The 22367-nt window shown below is 45.6% G+C and overlaps 1 protein-coding gene across 2 annotated transcripts in view; it reads right to left on the reverse strand.

The window, feature by feature from the left end:
- LOC138452915 (sodium-dependent neutral amino acid transporter B(0)AT2-like) overlaps positions 1-13907 on the reverse strand; it is a 228598-nt gene extending 214691 nt beyond the window's left edge. The window contains exon 1 of one of the 2 annotated variants that reach the window (XM_069605263.1): positions 13731-13907. The gene's annotated coding sequence lies outside the window, so the exon portion shown is untranslated. Of the gene's footprint in view, positions 1-13300; positions 13401-13730 lie in introns of those variants that run through there. The other variant, XM_069605265.1, reaches the window with a different exon arrangement.
- Between the last annotated feature and the right edge of the window lie 8460 nt (positions 13908-22367).

The raw sequence follows: 22367 nt of genomic DNA on the forward strand, positions 1-22367 counted from the left end.
GGGGCTTTCATGAAACAGTCGACTTTGCCGAGCCTCCAACCCCCTTCCCCAGGGCAAAACATGGGGCAGGATGATGACTCTTCACCAGATTCCGACTTGACAGACGCTAGGTCCTCACAGAAACCGAAAGGAGGGAAGCGAAAGGCTGTGGAAAAGCACTTGGAAGGGCCCAAGGAAGAGCCGACAGATATGTTCAACCCTGATGCGATCGTACACCTCAGATCCAATGACTTGCTGCTGTCACGAAGAATGGATTCTTACATGGCTGAAGAGATTTCGTAAGCCCATCGAGAAGGAAATAAGGCTGCACATGTGGTCAGAGTGTCCACGACCAGACCTATCTGGGAAAGTAGCTGAGACTCCTAAACTTGACCACAAGATGATCACATGCGTGTCCAAAGCCTCCAGAGACCTCAGGAAGGGCATGGTGCCAGGAAAAGTGTGGGATTTAGCAGGGCCAATAGCGAAGATCATGGATCTGGCGGAGAGGGCCAGAGATACTGGGGAGCCATTGGATCCATGCACACTTGCGAATTGTGCACAGATGGTTTGTATGCCTTTTGGGGAATGCAAAATGTGTCCCGTCATTCGAAAGAAGGAGAAGTGTCTTGATTCTAAGCTAGGAAACCACGCTTCTTATGCGGCAGGCGAATTAGCATAAGGTCTCTTGTTTGGCAAGGCATTTGCTAATGAGATGGAGAGATTTGTGGGCAGGTATACCGCCCTAGAAAAAGCACAGACATAGATTAAAAAGATCTTCCCTGGTACAGTTTTTACAGTGACTGGACGCAGTAGAGGTCAGGGGTCCGTTTGTTTCCACGCCCAAAAAAAGACCTCAGAACCCCAGGCAGCACTACTGGGAGTCTCACCAACATGCCACATTCTTCCAGACGTGAGGACGTGGCGGTCGAGGGCATAGAGGTCATAGATACTACTGGCACCCAGGAGCTCAAGCAGGTGAGGAGAGTGGGCTGCTACCCTCCAGTGGGAGAAAGGACGCAAGTGTGTTTAGAAAATGGGCTGAAGCTTTCCAGCGATGCCTGGCTACTCCAAGCAGTAGCAGGGATCAGACTGGCATTTACCACAAAACCCTCCCAGAGGGCCCGACCCAGGCCATAGTTCAGAGTCAGGCAGAGAGTGAATTGCAAAATCCATCTGTCCCTGCTCACCCAAGTTTTGACTCAAAGAAGACCCCAAAAGGGATTCGAGGACTCACCGGAGGCAGTCCAGTTTACGAGTTAAACTCACCAAACCCAACAGGAGCTTGCAGAGGGGGGAATGATTAAGTTACCAGCCTGAGAAAAATCGCAGGCCTGTTCTGGATGGACTTCCTCAGCACATGAGCTCAACAGGCGTGGATGAATAGAACAAACCCTGAGAGGTGAGTCAGAGTCCCCCCAGCCCCCAAGAGGAGATGCTGATAAAGAAAGGTAGATGGAGATGTTCCAGAGAACACAGACCGCAGTGGAAAAGTCATGGGTGTCCAGAGGAGATCAAAAGGGACCCCTAAATAAGTACATGCAGCGGAGCGGCATATCAAATTGAAGAAAGAAGATCCAGCAATGGTAACCCTAACCATGGTGCACAGGTTGGGGTTCAAAAGTGCAGGAAAAGTCACAGGAGGTCTTCACGATGGAAGGGCGGTACCAGGGTCCCACTACACAGATAATTAAAAGGATGTAGCAGAGGGGAAAGCTATGCCAGGAGGATGCATTAATTAGTTTCTTGCGGCACGTAGCAGAGGGGAGTCCCGGGGAGCCACAAGAACACCTTGAAGAATGGATCAAGGTCTCCTTACTGCACCAGAAAAAGTTCCTTCTGGACGGCAGAGAGGCGGACCTGGGGAGAGGTCAGTCCATCCTTCTGCATCTCCCTTCCCTCCTGCTCCCACCACCCTCTTGGTTCTACCTCTCTCCCCTCCCATCAACCCTCCATCCCCCATTCAACTTCCCTTTACCCCGCTCTTCCCTCCCACATATGGTCACCTCCCCCACCCCCCCTTTCTATAAATGGTATGACAGATCGGGTCAAATAAATTATGATTTGGAAGGTTACCCAGAGCAATGATTTAGATTCATTCAAAACATTCCATCTATCCCTCTTCAGTTCTGCCTTGTGCAGCATTGCCACAACCTCCAGTTGCATACGTTCGTTGTGACCTAGTTTTCTCCTAGATGATGCAGCCCTCCATAAGCATAAAAGACAAAAACTTCCCCTCAAAACTGAGGGCTGGGGGACTGCTACTCTGCTGTGCAACCACACAAAATATTGCTCAAATGTTCAACCCAAGAACATCAATGCTGCAGGGTTTTGCCAATGTAGACCGAGAGTCCCTGATGAGCCTAACAAGTGGTATAATAAACAAACAAGGTATTGGTTCAACCACTGCGCACATACCATTGACCAATCCTCTCCTTAATATACAATTTTATCAATGGGTATCAGTAGTCTTTCCAATTTTTCGCAAATTAGAGTTTAACAGATTCTTCACGTTCAAATTTAATTTTGATTGGTGATTAATGTGCTCCTGCCAACACATGTTTCGACCTTACAGAACACAGGTCTTCTTCGGGGCCAATGTATCACCTTTTAACATTACAATGATTAATATGCTTTACACACTTTTCGCAACCTTTGACAGGACTGTGTCCCTGGGCGAGATCCAATTCAACAGTTAATGGTTATTTCTTTTGGGAGTCAGCTGTGGTCTTGTAACATTATTAGGTTGCCATAGATTAGTTAGTTACATTAGATTACATTAGTTTTCAATTGTTTACAATTCCACTTGCGACATTCCAAGGGCTATTTCAGTTCATGAGTGCCAACTTTAGTTGTCTAAAAAAGAAAGAAAGGATCTTCACAGGCTCTTTTTTATGATTCCCACTTTATTTGCAAATTTCCTTACTGTCACTCTCACTCTCTACACGTGTTTCACTCCTGTTATAATCACAGGGGATCTTCAGGAGAGATTTTCTAGGCACGTTTTGCTGATTCAAATTTATGATTTGTCAAAGAGTTTTCTTTATAGCTCAGTTTCCATGATACAGCTATTATAATTTCTATTTAGATGATTGCCCTTTTTGTTTTCTTTGCAATCTGGGTAGTTTTCCCTGGCTTCTTGGTTCGGCGCCATACTGAAATAGCCCTTGGAATGTCGCAAGTGGAATTGTAAACTATTGAAAACATGATTAATAGTCAACATAAAATACAATATCAACATAATTTACCAAGCACAATCCAAGTACAGAAAACATGTAAACAATACTATTCAAAAAGTGATCAGTGTTCGTTGTCAACAATATAAATACTGCATAACAAGCGAATTAGGAAACATTCCACATCCAGGGGATGAGGTGTCATTATCAACCATTGATATAAAAAGAAAGAAAAACAATAATACTACTGTAGTATCTTTACATCAGCTAATACAATACCTCATGAGCATTTACTACCCATTTCCCATTTTCTAATAAACAAACCTGTGAGTTCACATTACGTCACCATGTCCAATGTGATTCATGTTAAAACTAGGTATAACCTTGTTAATGTTACCCTTGGGCATTCCCCAAGCCATTTTACTGAGCCAGGCACATTCTAGTGCAAAGCTATCTCACACCGCCATGCGCCCTACAAATGACCCCAAATGCCTCCTGCCTTGCTCTCACACGTGAGCGATAATTAATTGTGCACCAATGCCCTGATGTGTCTTTAAATCATCCCAAAGTGGGGTAATACTTTACCTTTCTCCTGTTTACATATTCTAACTAAATGATTGAACGATGTCCAGCAGCTTACATATAACCTATCATATAAAATGTTTTACATCAGTTACCACCCGTCCATTCTTTCAAAGTCATCAAGGCCAAGTTAAGATAAAGAGCACACTTTGTCCCAAAACAAACTGAGCCCAAGACTCTCAAGTACACTTCAGCAGTAACAGAGACAAAAATATCAAAACCATAGAGGCAACCGTCCGAAAAAGAAGCAACGTTGTCCAGCAAACAAGCAATATTAATAGAAGTAAAGAGTTGCCTGTAAGTTCTTGTTTGTCCCTTAAATGTCAGCGTAGTTCGGCAAAGGCCCAACTCCTGTCAGGTCAGCGTGATAAATTAGAAGCAGTGACCGCAACTGACCTCACACAAAGCAGCAGCCAGCAGTCACGTCCCCGTTACAGAGAACCAAAAGAGGGGAATTTACTTGGCGTCTCATGGAAGAGCATTAATACAGGTAGCATGCTGGAACTTGGGTAGAAATATGTATAAGAGAGCGATGTACAGCCATGATGCGGCCAAGCAGTCAGGCTGCCATCTCCATCTGCGTCCAAGCCACGCCCCCAGAAGCTGCCCTTTTGGCAACTATTAAAATGGCGGGAGCGAAAAAACACCTGGAAAACAAGCTTGAAGTGGAATAATTCTGATTATTGCAATATTGCACAGCAGTGTACTCACCAGGTAAGGGCATGTAAAGCATCTGCACCCTCCCTCATCGCTACTGCCATATCCCCCCACCCCATCAATGTGCATAGAAATGCAAATGAGAGAATCATTTGCAGCAGTATTTGCAGAAAGTGGTTTCGGAGCTCTAGTCTCACATTTGTAAGACACCAGGGTGCAAATAAAATACTGAGGGTAGGTGGCAAAAGGGCATCGGCTCGTCTGCATTACTAGTTTTGGAATGCTCAGTTTAGGAAGTCACTTGGTAGTATATTAGTGTTGTGTGGCAGACTTAAAACATGACCTCTGCCAATTAAGTGGGTTCATCCCATGGGATTAAATAGACACATATGCAGATCTCCAAAGATCTTTATGCAACATGCATGTATATACCAGAATTCTGACAGGAAAGTCTCCGACTTTAATCCGTATTCAGATGACAAACTCAGTTCTATTTAGTTGGATAATAGCAGCTTACATTCACAAGGCCATGAAGCTAGTGACGCTCACTGTGATGCAGTAACGTTTCCTCCTTGCATCAGGTAACATCTAGACCAGTGGCAGCAAGAGTGTAATGGGCATACCTCCATTATGTACAGGCCACAACTGTGCCATGTAGGACATTCCACATCAATAAACGTGACAGGGGAGAGCCCTGCATAGCAAGCCAACTCCTCTCTACAAAGACAGATGCCCCTGCAAGGCACTTTGCAGAGCAGCATGTCCTGCATGTAGGCAGGCTCGGGCTTCTAACCGTGCAAGCACATGGTGGCGTTCAGGTGCCATGCTCCGTTGGTGGCCATGAGGGTTTCTGGATTGGAGCCCTCGGGGTATCCGGTAATATTAGCCCCACACAAATGGTCGCCATACATACAGTCACCAGGGGGCGACATTATGTATGGTGACCATTTGTGTGGGGGAGTAGGGGGGGAATTAAAAATAGGGATTGCAGGTATTGTGAATTGATTAACATGCACCATATCCACACAGAATTGTGGAGATTAGCATGCATCACATCTAGATAGAATTGTAGAGATGTGCCACATCTATTTATTAAATGTTCGCTTATTAGGCGCTTATACATCAAGTACATATTGTTTCAAAACGCCCGCAGGGCAAGGGAGGGAACAAGGGAGCGATACATATTGAATACACAACTGAGGAGGGGAAAGGGAAATGACGAACCTACTATGCCTTGTGAGTATTCAGAACGTACAAGTTCAGCAAGGAAAAGGGCAGAGGGGGTAGGTGCTGACGTGTCCGTGCTCATAAATGAGCAACAGATGAAATGCGTGGTGAGGCAAGTGCGACACTACCAGGAGCCATGTTGGGTGTATAGTGTAAGCCTCCAAGGCAGATTGGACGGGACCCGGAAATGGCACAAATGCAGTATTACTGCGTTTATTTTGCTTAAGCTTTCATTCTTTTTGGCCAGTTTGCCATATGTTTTAGTTGCCCTAAATTGAAGAGCGACTAAAACATAAGACAATGGCCAGAAAGAATGAAAGCTGAAGCACAAGAAAAAACAAAAAAAAATGCAGAATACTGCTTTCAATCCGGTGTCATTAATGACACCGGATTGAAAGCAGTATTCTGCATTTTTTCAGCTTACATTCTTTTTGGCCAGTTTGCCAGGGCTGAAGTCGAGGGTTCACGTGGGTAGACGACTTTTTTCAGAGTGTGGACTTGGTCCCCTCAGATAAAATGAGAAACACTGAAGGTCCTCTTTGAATTGATGAATTAGCCAACCTCAGGGATTGAACCACAGCCATCCGGTTTGAAGGCTGAACACCTCACCACTGCACTATATAAGCTCATGAAAAACAACAAACTAAGGTGAAATGTCCCATGTTGATACTACAAGTCCCAGGCAAAACCTTTGTATAAAACATGCACAAGTTAACGTTTTCAAAAACACTATTTGAAGAAAATATCCTCTCTTGGTTTTGTGTGTGTGTTGCTTTTATGGAAGGCGAATGCCATTCGTCCTATGCAATTTGGGTGGTTATGCATGTCCGTGCAAACGTGTTTCTAATGGCTACAACAACGAGTGTACCTTTTTGACAGGTGGCGGGCCGTGTGCAAATGGGCGGAGTCTTGTGACTGTGGGCGGGGCATAGATCGCAGAGTTTTTGATTTTCAAATGTAGGCAGGTATGGCGGCCGGAGGCAAAGGACGTGAAGCGCGCGCAAAGACAGCTGTGGGGAAGCCCCCTTGTGAGTTCACTTCCGTATGTGGTCTGTAAGTAGCAACCGGAAGTTATCGCAACTTCGTCTCTAACCTAACCGCCGAGGGGGTTTGCTAGCTCAAATGGTTTAGTTGAACCCTTTGGGTGCTTGCAGCAACAGCTTAAACACGTCATACAATAGGATCCAGTAGATCACACAGATTTTAAAATACGACTTCCGTTAGTGGAGTATCGGAATAATCAAACGTGCTAATTTTCTTTTTTCCTTGAACATCTCCCAGTTCTTCCTTTGAGCCACAATTGGTATCCACATTTGGAATCTTACAAACGTGGCTGACTGCTTTGGCATGGTCTTCCGTTTTCTTTTCAAAATTAATAAAAAGAAAGATCTTCCTGACCACTTACACTTTTGACTTTCATGTATTGGTACAGAAGTGATCTATTACCAGAATTGTAAGTATTTTAGGCTCTAAGTCTAAGCAATCGAACAACGTTCCCATTTGTTGGCATGCAAGGTTATGGCCTCACCCAAAATAAAAACGGAAGTTACAGGCAAGCCCACCACTGGGGGCTGATGAAGAACCCCACATATACTGTGTTGCTAGGGGGAAAGAATACGAACGGTGGGTGGAAAGGGTCGTGTAGTATGAAAGAGAAAGATCACATCAGAGTGCCAGGGAACAAAAGGGCTGAAATCTAAATTCCGCGGAAGGGACGCCACTTCAGTCTCCAAGAGCCAATCCCAAGTCTCTTAAACACACACCCTTTGCCACGCCCCCAAAAGCTTTCAATCCTGTTATTATGCACATTACATCCACCTCAATGCACGCACAGAGATACTTAGAAACATGGTGTATTAAACACACTATCATGAACACTTAGTAGTACAATTATATAAACATATACTGCCGTGTACGCAGACATGTAAAACAAAACCACGACGTATTATAGTCGCTGAAGTCCATACACAGGGACACACGGTATTGCAGACAGTAAAGAACTGGCAGACAGACACAGGCACGCTGCATCTACACTGACGTGCCTCTTAAGACGCTACCGGGATGGGAACACATATATGACCCTCACGCTCAACACATGTCCTAACACATTCTTCCTTCCATTACCCTAGACTATGATGCTAGTCACCAAGCCAACAGCGCTACAAGATCACAAAGGCGCAGGGCTGTCACATGGTTTAGGGAGGCCCACTTCTTATTTTTTTGTTTAAAATGGTCCAGCAGCGGCACAGCACCATTAACAGGAGATGCAAGAACTCTCCTTTATGGATGGAGAAACCAGAATTTGGTTTATTAGGAGTGTAAATAAAAGAAAACAAAGCCATGAAGTCAATGACCAAAAAACAGGCTACTAGTTGCATAGAAATGTCACTCAATGAACACCATTAATTACCAATAACCAATCCCTAGTAGAAACTGGAATCAACTGTCTCCATGGTAATATAGAGCACGCACAAACCCCTCATAACACTGAATGGTTCCAGGAAAAAACGTGTGTCGCTGGTTGGCTGGAATTTCCACAAAGGTAGAATTAAGACTAGTGCCTCAAAGAGTTTTAATCAAGAGCACTGAATACGTCACTATCCGATGACAAGCATATCACCGTCACCTTCTCTGTCTCTAATCAGTGCCAAACCCCCTTGCCAAGACTACAAATCAACCTTCTTTATTTAGAGTGGACAGATGCTCCTTTGCCCCCTAGAGTCCACTTCGGAGGCTTACTCCTTCACTTTGTGCATTGCAGTGATCATCAACACCCCTTAATGCTAGAAGGGACACACAATCCCCATTTTAGACTCAAGCACCCAGAAGCTGCTGTCTTATGGCCAATGGTTTTGGCACTTTATAAAACTGCAATTTAATATCGGGGCTCAAAATGTGCATTCTCTAGTGATAACCGACTCCTGGGTAGTAAGAAATTGTGTGCATGTATAGAATGGAGGTAGCAAGTGACTATTTCTGGCTAGCTGCCTCAAATTTAATTTGTGACCCCTGCTATATGATTAAAAGATACTGAACTTGGACCGCAAGGTTTAGACGTCCAATATTATTGGCAGATTACTTCCAGGAGCATCCTTATCGTGCAGGAGTAGCTGACATAGTTGGATTGCTCGTACAGGGCATGGAGGATCGCGGTTTTAAATGATAACATTTGCTAAACAAGCATCGTGTGTGTGTGCGCCATTCTCTCATGCCAAACAAGCATCATGTGCCTACCATTCTCTCATGATAATCAAGCATTGTGTGTGTACAATTCTCTCATGATGCATCGTGTGTGTGTGTACAATTCTCTCATTTTGTGTATGTGTGCGTAAAATCCTTTGAAAATAAGTCATGCCTTCCACATAACAGCTTATGGAAGAAGTCTGAGAAATCACACCAGGAGGGGCTGAACCTTTTGCGGCTCATAAGCGAACCTGAAAATATACAAGGTAATAGACATATTTTAGGCAAAACAAGCATGGTTCCGTTTTAGAGGAGAAATGACTACAAGCAGGGAATGCACATGTCCAAAAGATAACGAAGTAAAAAAGGTGAATACAAAGACTAGAAATGCATCCGTGTTATTCTACAAAGCATAACTTCAAAACAAGGAAGACGACCGGTTGTCAATTAAGATTTGAGATGTTGACAAACTTAACACGCTTCCAGGTTCGATAGAGATGAGGACCGGCTTCATTTAAAAGACGAGCAGACCACTCATGTCAAGGTCAAAGCATGCTCCCAGGTGAAGGGCCGGGTTTGCAGGCCGCTACTGGCACCTTCCGCTTCACTACACTTATGCGCCTCTAGTCTGGTGTTCAGCTTCACTACACTTATGCCCCTCTAGTCTGGGGTTCAGCTTCACTACACTTATGCCCCTCTAGTCTGGTGTTCAGAAGGTGTGAATTGCCCTGCCAGAGTGCCTGGCTTATGGATCCGCAAGCATCAAAAGGAATGGGCAGTCGAAAAAAAAAAAAAAAAATTCTCACCTCACATTGCCTGTGAGGCCCATTCAAAGCAAGTGGTCGGGGGCACTGCCCCTCCTGTCAACCCATGACAGCACTGCACAGGTGTCTGAGTGTACATGGCAGTTGTATGGTGCACAGCGGTCATCGTTGACAAATAGTCCCATTGCGTTCCCCTCTTTAATTGATATATTTTTTAAACCAACAGCACTGTCAATGGTGGGCTTTTGAGCTGTAAGTAGAAATGGCAAAGTAAAACTACATTTCCCAGAACCTGAAGCGTGGTTGGGTTAAAAAGCAAGGACTGATTTATGGAGACCCTGGTTGGCAGCTACAGCTGAAATGTACACTTCTGGTCCGTTCTCTTCCATCCTCGCCTTCTATCTGCAGTGCCGTCTTTTTTGCAGGAAAACAAGGCAGCGCATTGCCAAGTACTCAAAAATGCACGTACCTCTATGAAGCAGTAGCAGCTAGTCTTCAACGCAGGGGTTTGCAACCTTTGCAACCCCCCCAGATGTTTAGAACTACAATTCCCATGATATCTGGCTATTGGCTATGCTGGTTAGAGATGATGGGATTTGTAGTTCAAAACATCTCGAGTCAAAGGTTGCAGATCCCTGCTATAACGGGTGGTGCTCCCTGCCACCTATTCCACTCATTATGGCTGAGCCTACACCGTCATGCACACAAAACAAATGCAGGCAAAGAACACAGGAGAGCGCCCATCCTCTCTCCTTGCAGGAACCCTGCACTGCCACATATTCCCATTGGTGCATAGATGGCTGGGGCATACATCTCAGCCAGGCATGCCCATTGAGAATGTGGGTTCCTTGCATGAAAAGGAGGCGCACTGATGCCACCTGCTCGCACCTCTGCACTCTGAAGCACCAAGGGCATCATGCAAATGTACTTTACTTTTAGGCTATAGCACGCACGGCTGCCATTTGCCTGGTCTCCAAGCACACTGCTGGATCTGAAAGACGGGTTGTGTGTTAGCTTAGCAGGGAGAGGGAAAACGCAAGATAGCTTTGCTGCTGTGATGAGTGGGGCTCTGAAGTACCCCTATCCCCCGCATTTGTGTCCAGATTGAAGCCATCCGGGCCCATGGAGGTAGCGGTGGGAGCGTCGTTATTTGATGTTTGTAGGGAGGGATTTCAAAATTGCCATGCGCGAGTAGCATAGTTGGTCTGTGTATAGAAGAGCCTTAGTGTTGTTGCAAACTATTCATACAGCTGGCAACCAATTAATCTAGAATGCTTAGGAGAAAACTAGAGTAGGGCAACAATACAATTGGTCAAAGAATTCAACTGGAGAAAACAATTCAGAGTGCTCAGGACCAAAATATAGTGGAACTACAGTTAAAGTAGGGCAAATAATACAGTGGGATGGATACCCGCCATAGGATACAAAGGAGAAAAATGCAATGGGGCAAAAACCAAAACTAGGCAACAACCCAAGCAGGGCAAACAATTCACATGGTGGGACAAATATAGATGTTCTTATTGTTAGTTATAGTTGGTATTCACTGACTCTAGAAGAACCCTCTATCCCACCTTTTGAAGAGATTCTCCTCAGGTTTGCTTCCACGGTCCAGAAATAAACCCACTCGATTTACAAGGTGCTTACCTTTGAGGTCTGACACTCAAAGGGATGGAGTGTCATGAGCAGTCAAAGTTACCCTCCAGATGGCGAATGTACTGGTATGTAAAGTTATGGTTATGTTTATTATTATTATTTACTTATTTTTTATTTGTTACACGCCCAGACCTTGAGGTATCGCGGCGAGGTCACAGGCAGCTTTGGAAATAGTCATGCAAGATTACAGAACACAAACAAATGGTACCAGCAGAATATTATACATCATAAGTAATCATTATTTACACATTAGGCTAGAGGGCTAGACTAGCAGATAGGAATCAGCTACGTATATTATTATTGGTTGAATAACCACGTTTTGAGTTGTTTTTTGAAGCCATGGAGAGAGGAGACTTTTTTGATATTGAGGGGGAGGGAGTTCCAATGGTTAAGCGTTAGCACAAGGAAACTGCTGCCACACGCTCTTATGGATTTGAAATCGGGTGGGTGTGGAGGGTACCATTATAAGGTTATCATTGGCTCCAAGTAGTCTTGTGGATTCTCTTATATGTAGAGTTTTGTTGAGGAGGCTGGGGCTTTATTTGTAAGTCATTTGTGGGTGATGCAGAGTGTTTTAAAGATGATTCTGGCTTTGATAGGTAGCCAGTGGGCATCCTTCCTGATCTTGGTGATGTGGTCAGACTTGCGCTGCCCTGAGAACTTTGTTTTACAAAAGCTGCATTTTGGAGATGTTGGATTTGGAGGTCCCTAACAATAATACATTGCAATAATCCAATTGAGACAATACCAGGGCTCTGGCCAGGGATAGGCAATTGGTTGGGGTGAGGAATTGTCGACTCAAAGTGATCAATTTGGAAGTATATGCCGTGGATGATGAAAGCATAGTGTGTGTTTGGTCATAGTGAGGTTGGCGTCAAGGTAGACGCCTAATGTCTTCACTTGCTTTACTTTTACTTATTGAATAAGAAACATGCATACAACTTATCTGTAAAAATCTATATTATTTATACAAATGTTCATTGGAATAAGTTCAAAATGATTTACTGGTAAGTAAATTAAACAATGCAAAATATAGGAAAAAATAAACATAGAAAGTGGACGATGAAGTGTAAATGAATGTCCGCAAAATCCAAATGGACTTTTAGTGAGGCACACAGGCCTATATCCAAGTAATTTGTCCCCCACCCGTATGTTAAATCTATGGCCTCATTAGAAGTCAACGCTATAACGTTAAGTCAATGAAGGTAAAGAACCAGCATGCACACAACCCACATTGGCAATTCTGACATACACTGTGGGCACAGGCATCTTAAAAAGGTGTTTCACGTGGCTATGCTGGAGCACAGGCATTATAAAAAATGTTTCTGTGGCGATACTGACACATTAGCAAACACAACATGAAAATGTGAATGAGTTGTAAATTGCTCCCATGTACTGTGAATCCCTACAAAGCAGGTCTAACTTGTATGGCTTTTTGACATTTTTTTCTGAAATGTGTACAGTAAAACGTCCAATTTCAAATAATTATTAACGATTGGCTGGGGCAGAGCGCTCAAGTGCCCCGTAGCCATGCAGTCCTGTTTGTAATTCTCAGGCTAACTTGGGAGAAACATTTACGCCCTTCCAAAAATTCACCTGCGGCAACTACTGCCAAGTGACCCCATATCACGTGTGACAATGTGAGCCAATGCTGAAAAGCAAAAGTGTTTTGCCATCTTGTACATTCGGTCTCCTTGTATAAAGATGCTCTTGCAAAGTCCGGCATGCAAAATGTTAGTAAAAAAAAAAAGCAAGGGCTTACGGAATGTCAACAATTGACAAAGACCACTTGCCACATATACACTGAGAAAATGCAAGCATACGCCTACACATACATATGTATACAAGGAAACCATAGTACCCAGCGCACTCATGAAGACGTCTATAGAATTACAGTCAGGTGTACAGTCACGAATGCAAACAATAGCTCACTTACCAAGCGAACAAACTTTAGAGGACAGAGGCATCATCGCCCCCTCCCGCCTCCCTCCCCAACCAAGGCACTAGAAGCATGCCAAAACAAACAGCGCGCTGGCAGCGTGAGCCTGGGGCACCATCACACTACTGTACACGTGTTACCTCGTCCACGTCTGTATCCTCGCTCAATTCCACTCTAATGTTTCCCTAACAGCCGAACTAACACGCACCCCCCTCGCCCATTCCTTGCTGCCTCTTCGTCTTCCCCTCTCCCCCTTCTGTTTCCCCGTTCTCCTCTCTCTCCCCCTTGCCTCCTTCTCTCTAGCCCGGATCCTATCCCCACCCCAGCGTGGCCCCGCCTTGCCTTGCCTCCTCACGCAGTTGACATTTGCCAGCGATTGGAAGTAGCAGCACCGGGCACTAGCTCTTACGAAGGCGGCAAAAAACCATATTGGCAACAACAAAACCTTGTTTTTTCATATGGCATCCGACGAGTTAGTAGCGTCGAGACTCAATGGGTTGGGGTTGCGTCGCCACAGGTGTGGCAGTCGGATGGGTTGAATTCTGACCCTGACTGGAGCCGCTCGCTTACCTTGGGGGCAAGTGTCCTGCGAGCCACGGCCAGCCCTGCCGAGCTATCTCTCCGCCTGTGGGTGACGGGGATCTCACCGAGTTAGGATCTCTCCCTGGGAAGCAGCATTCGTGTCGGCTCTCACCTCCAAACACGCGGTGCCTTCTCAACTACACCACTAGGTTGCATCAGCCAGCCTGGCAGGGGCGGGCCCGACACGGGACGCGCGCCATGAATGTACCGCGCCCCCTACTACAGCTGCGAACTCGCCACTGCCCCCAAGCGAGCGTCTGTGCAGCCCACCCTGTCTTCGCCTGTCACTCTGCTCGTACTTCGGTGTCATGGCAGAAGTGTGCGGATTGATTTATAAACACTGTAACGTTTGACAAACCTGCGCGCATAGAAACCTTACACCTTTAGGCAACCGTTGAGTCTTGTGTTGGTACCTAGGTTAGCGGCCACTCACAGCTGCACAAAACAAGCACTGGCAGTGCAACCGTTTTGGATTTTTTGTAGGCCCAGGGAAGGCATTTGCCAGGCAGTGCCATAGTGGTATTTACTGGCAATTGATGGTAGCAGCTGTAAAAGTGTACGAGTAACTAGGCATATGTTGGCAGTGCCTGGCAAATGCATAATACGTATACACAAGCAAACATGTTGGCTTTGTTCATGGCTGTTTTAAAGAGGTCTTCATAGTGCTTATACATCGAGTGGCTGAAGGTAGACATGGTTGACATTTGTATTACACCAGGAGCTCGTTTACAGCTCCAATTAAGTCATATACACTCTCAAAAGACTGCCTTTTAAACAGTGCAGTGGTGCAAATGGAAAAATATGTAAAGGGGACTACCACAAGGGTTATAGTGGCGGCAAGAGTTTGGAGGAGGGGGTGGAACTGGCAGTTGAACTCCGCTCAAAGGAAATTTTCAAATAAATAATAGTTTGAAAATGATGCAATTTCTTTCATGCTGCTTCTTTCCAAACTCCACAATGTACATCAATTCCACTTTAAATCACTTCCATGGCAGTGATGAACCTGAAATACTGTTGGTAATGCAATAATTTTGAGTACATTAAGGGATCCATAGACACGCTCTAGAGTAGAAGGCTACCAGGGTAGATCAGCAGGTTGAGAGACCGTTGCTAAGAGGTTATACATTAAAAACTGTCAATTGTATGACTTTTTGCAATTCCTTTTAAAAAGTGCTATAAAAAGTGTTTGGCCAGGGCATGGGTTGGACTGGTAGCATTCAGGGCGTAGGTGGGGATACTTCTGCCCCTTGAGTGAAAATCAAAAGTTGGCACCCATGAACCCAGTTTAATTTCCGATTAACTGCTGTCAGCACAACAGAAGCATTTATTTTTGATTAAGCAGTTTGACAAGCATATAACATCTTTATGAATATATAGAGCAAAGGTTGCATTCACACAGCGCACAAATCACAAAAGTCCATGCGTAAATTGCATGTATTTAATTGTTTGTGCAGCCTGACACGTGTTTCGAGCTATGTGCTCTTCGTCTGAGGCTGAACATAACATATACAAATACGTTTTAAAATCACATCAAAATAATGTTTCCATTGAGGTAACACAAACCAAAAGACAGTTTAGCAGGGCGGAGAACCGTAAGTCGCATGACAATTCATTTGGGTTGGTGCAAATAAATAAGAATTTCGGAATTATACATTCACAGAAACATAACATTTTACCCATCCATGTAAGTATTGCATATAACACAAAAAGGATATCAGGCGACAGATTTGCACATAAAGATGAAGAGATGGGTAGGGGAAAAGCAAACACACAAAATTAAAATTAATGTTTGTAAATAAATCATACATGGTTCAGTGTGCGCGCTGTATCCATGCCTTACAAGGGCCTCATTGTATATAATAATAATAAAGGGAGTATACCTTGTGTAGTCTTGGTGTCAATTTATACCACAAAAGAATCCATTTACAGGTAAATAACGTGAAGCTATCACTGGTTATATACAATTCTAACTAAAAAGTGGCTAAATATAAATACTGCCACTTACCAATTGTCGAGTGACCATGGGCGCACTTTTTCTTCAAGCTGTCATCTTAAAGTAAATATTACAAAAAATACTAATTAGATTAGACACACTTTGGGTTTTAAATTGCAACCAAACTCATATTGATAACTTTAAATTGCACATACCTACATAAACCTCTGTTGTGTGATTCCATTTGATAGGTAATGGTAATCACTGCATTCGTGCAGCATTACTAAACAATAACCGTCCAAATGTGTATCCACACGTGTAGCCATCAAATCCATGATTTCCATGCACACAAAAGTAAAAGAAATGTGCGCTCTGTTAGCTTAATTGGTTAATACCATTATGATCCACATCACATGTGTGAGGATAGACCCCATTAGACCACCAGGGGTCATATAGAAAGACTCCTTACTCACCCAGCCTTTCGGCGTGTGATCCCTTCTGAAGCAACTCCATTACTGCTTGCATAACACCAATATCGGAATGCTCATTACACCCTACTTTTAAGTACGACCAAACATACTGTTTCCTGTCAATATACCAGGTCAATTCCAACGCCAGGTAGCATCAAATGTGGTTGTAACCTTGTAGTTAATGCTTCTCTTGCAAAGCCAGTCGGAGCGCACCCACATCCCCATGTTGCAGATGTATATGTAACACTGGCACTGAGTATTCAAAGCGTTGACAATACACTATTTATAGTGAAGTACTGACTGTTAACTATAAAAATATGAGGTCATGCATCTCCATCAAACACCAATAGGAGTATGCAGGGTATGATATGTTATTTATAATGCGCTTAATACCCAGAGGTTTCTAAGCGCGGACCCGGGGATCGAACCTGTGTTGCTCCGTGTCGTCTTGCTTCCAAGGCAAGCACGTTGCCGCTGAGCTATCCTCCCAGGACTGTATCACAAAAATGCAGATAATTCATGTTCTGTATTGAGTCCGCACAGGGCTGTACGATATTGGCAAATAAATCATGCTTCCAATTGTCTAAGTTTCAATACAAGGTTGCCCCCTCTCTGAGGTAAGGTGACTTTTGCCAGACCCACAGATTTAATTGCTTTCTTGTCATCCATTTAGTGTACCTTTTGCCAATGTAACGCTAACGGGTATTTAGCATCCTGATTTGATATAGTCAACAGGTGTTCCCTTATTCTAATTTTAAGTGGCCGAATCGTGCTCCCAATGTAATAGAGTCTGCACATACATAAGATGCAACAGACACAGAATTTGGAATTGCAATTGATAAATGAATTCACATGGTGTGTTCCCAAGATTCCAAAGTCAACGGTTTTGGTTTCCAAAGCATGGAGACACATTGAGCAGCCCCCGCATCATAGAAACCTTTGTTCTGTGCCAATTGCACCCAGGTTTGTTTTCATTTTGCCTTGGACATGAAAGAAGGGCTATGTATGTTCTTAAGAGTACTTGCGCGTTGGGCATACAAGAAGGGCTAAGTATGTTCTTAAGAGTACTTACTTTGTTATAATCAATTAAATACATGCAATTTACGCATGAACTTTTGTGATTTGTGTGCAGTGTGAATGCAACCTTTGCTCTATAACTTACAAATTGTGGCAAGCTTGGCAGGCGACCCACACGTTGCATTTAGCCGCAGCCAAATTCACCTCTAACATAAAAGTAAAAGCACTCAGATTTTCAAAATTCTCTTTCTGCCAAACTATCTCAGTCTTTATGAATATAACCTGTGATAAAACACAAAGGAAGGGGCACAAAAATGACATGGTATTCATGTGGTAGTCCGGCATTAAAAGAAACACATTTCAATGCAATCTAGTGAATGCAAGTTTAAGAAGCATTTTTGAGTTTCGAAATGACTTTATTTTTTTCTATGAAAGTGTAAGATGCACATTTGGAAAACAATAGTGTGCCGAGCATGTAGAAAGCCTGCTTATAACAGTGATGGCCTCCACCGCAGTGGTAGTCATGGTCCATTGATTCATGTGGTGTCCCTTTCAGGGCAGAAGAAAGAAACAGGTGACCAAATACGGCCAGCAAACTCGTGAATGACTTCTGGGGAAAGGAGCACACAGCAGATTAGATCAGCGAGCTCCCCTATCAGAGACGTCTTCATGGGAGAGTAAAAGGGGCACTTGTGCAAGGCCCCACATTGGAGGGGGGCCCAGAAGGCTGCCTGAGCTAAAGAAGTCAGTTCCCATTGTTCACCAAACTAAAATAGCCATTGTTCACCAAACTAAAATAGCACACGTAAGGATATTTTCTGGCATGCTGCTGAGGCTCTAAACCTATTGCCTGCCTGTTGTTGACAAGTACCCTATGCTCTGGTCAATTCATCCTGCAATGCTTTCTGTGTTCACTGTCATATACATAGCTTGTGTGACCCCTGCGGCTGATTTTGATTGCTGCGAGACAGCATATCAAGCTATGAGCTGTGAACATACATGAGAAGGGGGAGCAACCAGATATTCCCGATCCCTTAATTCATTTGGTTTGGTGGAGGGGGCCCCAAAGAGGTCTATGCCTCAGGCCCTAAAATTTCTTAAGATGGCCCTGCCCCAGCTTTCGTCAGCGAAACTGGGGCCCAGTCAGGGCTGAGGCAGGCAGGCAGGGTCCGAGATCCAGGGAGACATCTGATGCCGGATCTCGGACCCGGCAAGAGCCAGCCCATTAACCAGTGCTGAAACAGTGGCAGGCACTTTGAGGACAATGTTTGATAGTAAAGCCTGAAAAAGCTAGTTTAAAGAGATCCCAGGAGGATGTGTTTTGGGCGGGGAGTGACAAGAAGTGGGTGGGATTAGCTAGGCCATGGAAAGTCATTGGATAGGTAAATAACCAGTATTGCTCTATGTTGTTTGTGGCATTGACACTTATGTATGCTTTCTATTTGGAGGTCAAAGTTCAAGATCACTAAGGCGATAGCACTTGGACGCTGAGAGAGCCACTGAAATAGCGCATTACCTCCACGTCCACTCTTCCTCGTCCCAGTACTTACCTCATGAGGCCCCTGCCTCTGACACAAGACCTTCTTTTATTTCTTTTTATCGCTACAACTCCTCCCCCATAGCCATGTCACTCAGTTTAATTTTTCCTGCCCCGGCAGGTTGAGCTTTCTTTTTTCCCGGCGCGGGGTGCTGGTGATTGACGATTGATGGCCTCCTGATGGGGCTGTGTGGCAGGGCCTTCGGCTTCCTCAGGTGCAGCGATACTCCCGGGTTCTCTGTGGGGCTTGGGACCCGGTGGAGTTAGATGCCTCACCTGGCTTCAGCAGGGCTATGGCCAGCGCAGGGTTTTCCGGGCCAGGTCCTGGAGAAGCGGACCCGGGTGCAGGTAAGGAGTTTTGGGGAGGGGACTCTGGCGGCTGAAGCGGGAGTCGGCCAGCTCCTCTCTCTGTTGGTGATGTTTTCCTCCTAAACGCTACGAGCGGCTTTACAGCTCGTGTTGGTCTCTCTCTCTCCAGGTTGCTCCGGAAGGCGGGTGTGCTCCGCCTCTGGTGCTACGAGTGGGGTTGCCATTGGGGGTGATGTGTTCCTATTGGTTGGCTGGCCTCTATTTAGGGGGCAGGCATCTCTAACGGCTGGTTGGCGTTTAGTTTTGCATCATTATTGAGAGACCTGGGCATCCGTTGGTCACCTGTTTCTGTGAATATACGATGGGTGACCATTCCACAAAGAGCAGGCATCTGGTCCTGTCTTCTCCCTCGTCATCTTCCTCTTCTCCTGTGGTCTGCAGATAAATATAGAAGTAGGCTATCCAGGCAGGAGTTGAAGAGGCTGCTTGAACATCATGGGATGAGGCTTGCCCATGCACATGGACACAAGCGCTGGCGCCTGTCTTCCTCTTCATCTTCTGGCGCTGAATCTTCGGCCTCTTCTTGTTCCTCTTCGTCTGGTGCAGCAGGGAAGTACCCGGACAGAGAGGGAGTAGAGAAGGTGCTGGCTCAGGTTGGGGTTTTGCATGGGGTTTACGGAGCCCTTGGTACCGGTGGAGAGGGCCGACCCTTCTATTCGCCAGTATAGACTTACCCCTAGGTTGAGGTAGCCATCCCAAAAAAACTAACTAAAATAAAAGGCCGGCAGGGGGGTCCCCCGCACCCTAGCTCAATATATTGTGAGCAAGGGTTGTCCCCCGCAGCCATCCCTAATTAGAAAAAATAATCTTCTGTCTTTTCTCCCTCGAACATTTCTAATTAGGTCTTTCAACCCCAATCAGTGGTGAGTGGGCTGCCTGCAGGGGGTGTCGCAGGTGAGGGGGCCTGCGGGTGGTGTCCCTTCATGATTGGGCTGCTTGCAGGGGGTGTCACAGGTGAGGGGGACTGGGGGTGGAGTCCCTTCATGAGGGGGCTGCCTGCAGGCGGTGTCACAGGTGATGAGGCCTTGGGGGTGTTGTCCCTCCTGGAGGGGGCTGCCTGGGGGTGGTGTCCCCTCATGAGTGGGCTGCCTGCAGGGGGTGTCACAGGTGAGGGGGACTGGGGGTGTAGTCCCTTCTGGAGGTGGTGTGTGTACTACAGTGGTTCACGTGCAGTGGGGGGTATGTGGATGGGATTGGGTGCCGATGGAGTAGAGGGGGCTTAGGTTTTTCTAAGGGGTGTAGCCTACACTTACGAGGGTGCGCACGATTTCGCCAGGGTGCGGCCTAGCCTTGCATGGGAGGGCACGCATTTTGTCTGGGGTGCGGCTGGTGATTGCGAGGTGTTGTCGTGTGATTTTGATGGGGTGCGGCCTGGCCTTTAGTGGGAGGGCATGCATTTTGTCTGGGGTGCGGCCAGGGATTACGAGGTGTTGTCCCGCAATTTCGTTGGGGTGCGGCCTGGTCTTGCGTGGGAGGGGACACGTTTTGTCTGGGATGCATTAGGGGATTGCGAGGTGTTGTTGCGCGATTTTGTTGGGGTGCGGTCTGGTCTTGCGTGGGAGGGCACGCGTTTTGTCTGGGGTGCGCACAGGGATTGCAAGGTGGTGTCATGCGATTTCGCTGGGGTACGGCCTGGGCTTGCGTGGGAGGGCCCGGGTTTTGTTTGGCTTGCGGCCGGGGATTGCTAGGTGTTGTCGTGCAAATTCGCTGGGGTGCTGGATGCTGGGCCAGGGATGGCACAGAGGCTTGCGCTGTGTTAGTCCTTTTACTTGCTTTTTGGTGTGCATGGAGGCGTGCCTCGCGCGGCTTGCAATTACTTGCGCAGCGGCTACTAATGCCTCTTAGAATCCATGAAAACGCGTGCCACATAACTTTTCATCTGCGCCACGGCTTGCGTAAGGTCCTTCTCGGCGCGCAGCCATTGCGCCATGTCTGCGCCAGATTCCATGAATCCGGCCCTATATGTAATATTCATAGGTTAGAAAGATGTAATGCCTCCTTTCCTTTTACTTAAACATGAATTAAAAGGGCAGCTATTTCTTAGGTTTTTATCTAGTGTAGCCTCTAACAGATGATGAAGTATAGACCTAGTTATCATTTTTCTGCTTATCTCCCCCTCCCTCCTCTCCCTTTGTCTATGTCAGTTTCTCGCTGTATTTTTTGTTATTGTATGTCTTGCTATGTTTTATACTTTAAATGTTTGTTTTTAGCAACACTTCCATAAGTATACTTGGTCTGCATACATTTTCACTCCAATTTTTGAATTAGTAGAAATCCTTTATCATAATATTGTGGCAATAAGACCCGAGGCGGGGGCCAATACCGCCCCAGGTAATGCCCCCGATAATGCCCCCGGGGCCTTATTGGCTGAGGGTCTTATTGCCATTAGTATCCCGGCCCGTTAGACCGGGGTACTAATGGAATTATTTTTCTGCTTCGCGTGTTTTGAAGCAGAAAAAAAAAGTGAAAAAAATGGCCACTGGGAAAGGGAAAACGTAGTCTGTGTTCCCTTTCCATGGCGGCCATCGGCAGCGGACGCGCTGGGAACAAAAGTGTTTCTAGCGCATTCACTCCCAAGACCAGAAGGAAAAAGAAGGTAAGTGGGGTGGGAGGGGGAAGGAAGAAAAAAAAAAAACGTACTGCGGTCTCCGGCGGGGGACGATGGAAGCCTCCAGCGTGTGGAGGCTTGGAGCGGGGATTGCCCCGTTTCGAGCCTCCTCATTGGCTGAGGGGCTGCCACACCCCTCGCCGGGAACAGAGTACCCGGCACGCACGGCATACAAGGGAATACCGTGTGGTATGGCTCGCAAATGAGCCAATCACCACGCGGTATTCCTGTTGCGCGGCGCGTGCCGGGTACTAATGTTTCAGAATATCATCTGTAGTTATTTAGTGCCTTGAATTACTCTTGATTCAAATAAAACACATCTAAAGAAATCCATACAATCTTAAACCATGCATAAAACACTAAACAACACTTAAACCTCAAAGTTCATGAAAACAAAATGAAACATCACAACACTTGTTATATTTTGATTCATTGTAGCGCCCCAATCACTCACTCAAACCCTTCCAAAACGCAAGCAAAACAGTTGGAAGTGTTAATCAACTGCACAGGAATCCCCAAGATTTGAGCATGTGTTTTAGCCTAAACCTCATGCTCAAAACTCCAAACACACATAAATCACATCTACAAAGTGTCTCAAAAACCACACAAAACGAATACAAACATCACAAGACGTGTTACTTACTGACAAGGAATCCTCCAAGCCACTTACCCAGCACTCATTCACACACCA

This window comes from Ambystoma mexicanum, chromosome 1p, assembly GCF_040938575.1.
Source record: "Ambystoma mexicanum isolate Mex_15411 chromosome 1p, UKY_AmexF1_1, whole genome shotgun sequence".
NCBI classification, from domain to species: domain Eukaryota; kingdom Metazoa; phylum Chordata; class Amphibia; order Caudata; family Ambystomatidae; genus Ambystoma; species Ambystoma mexicanum.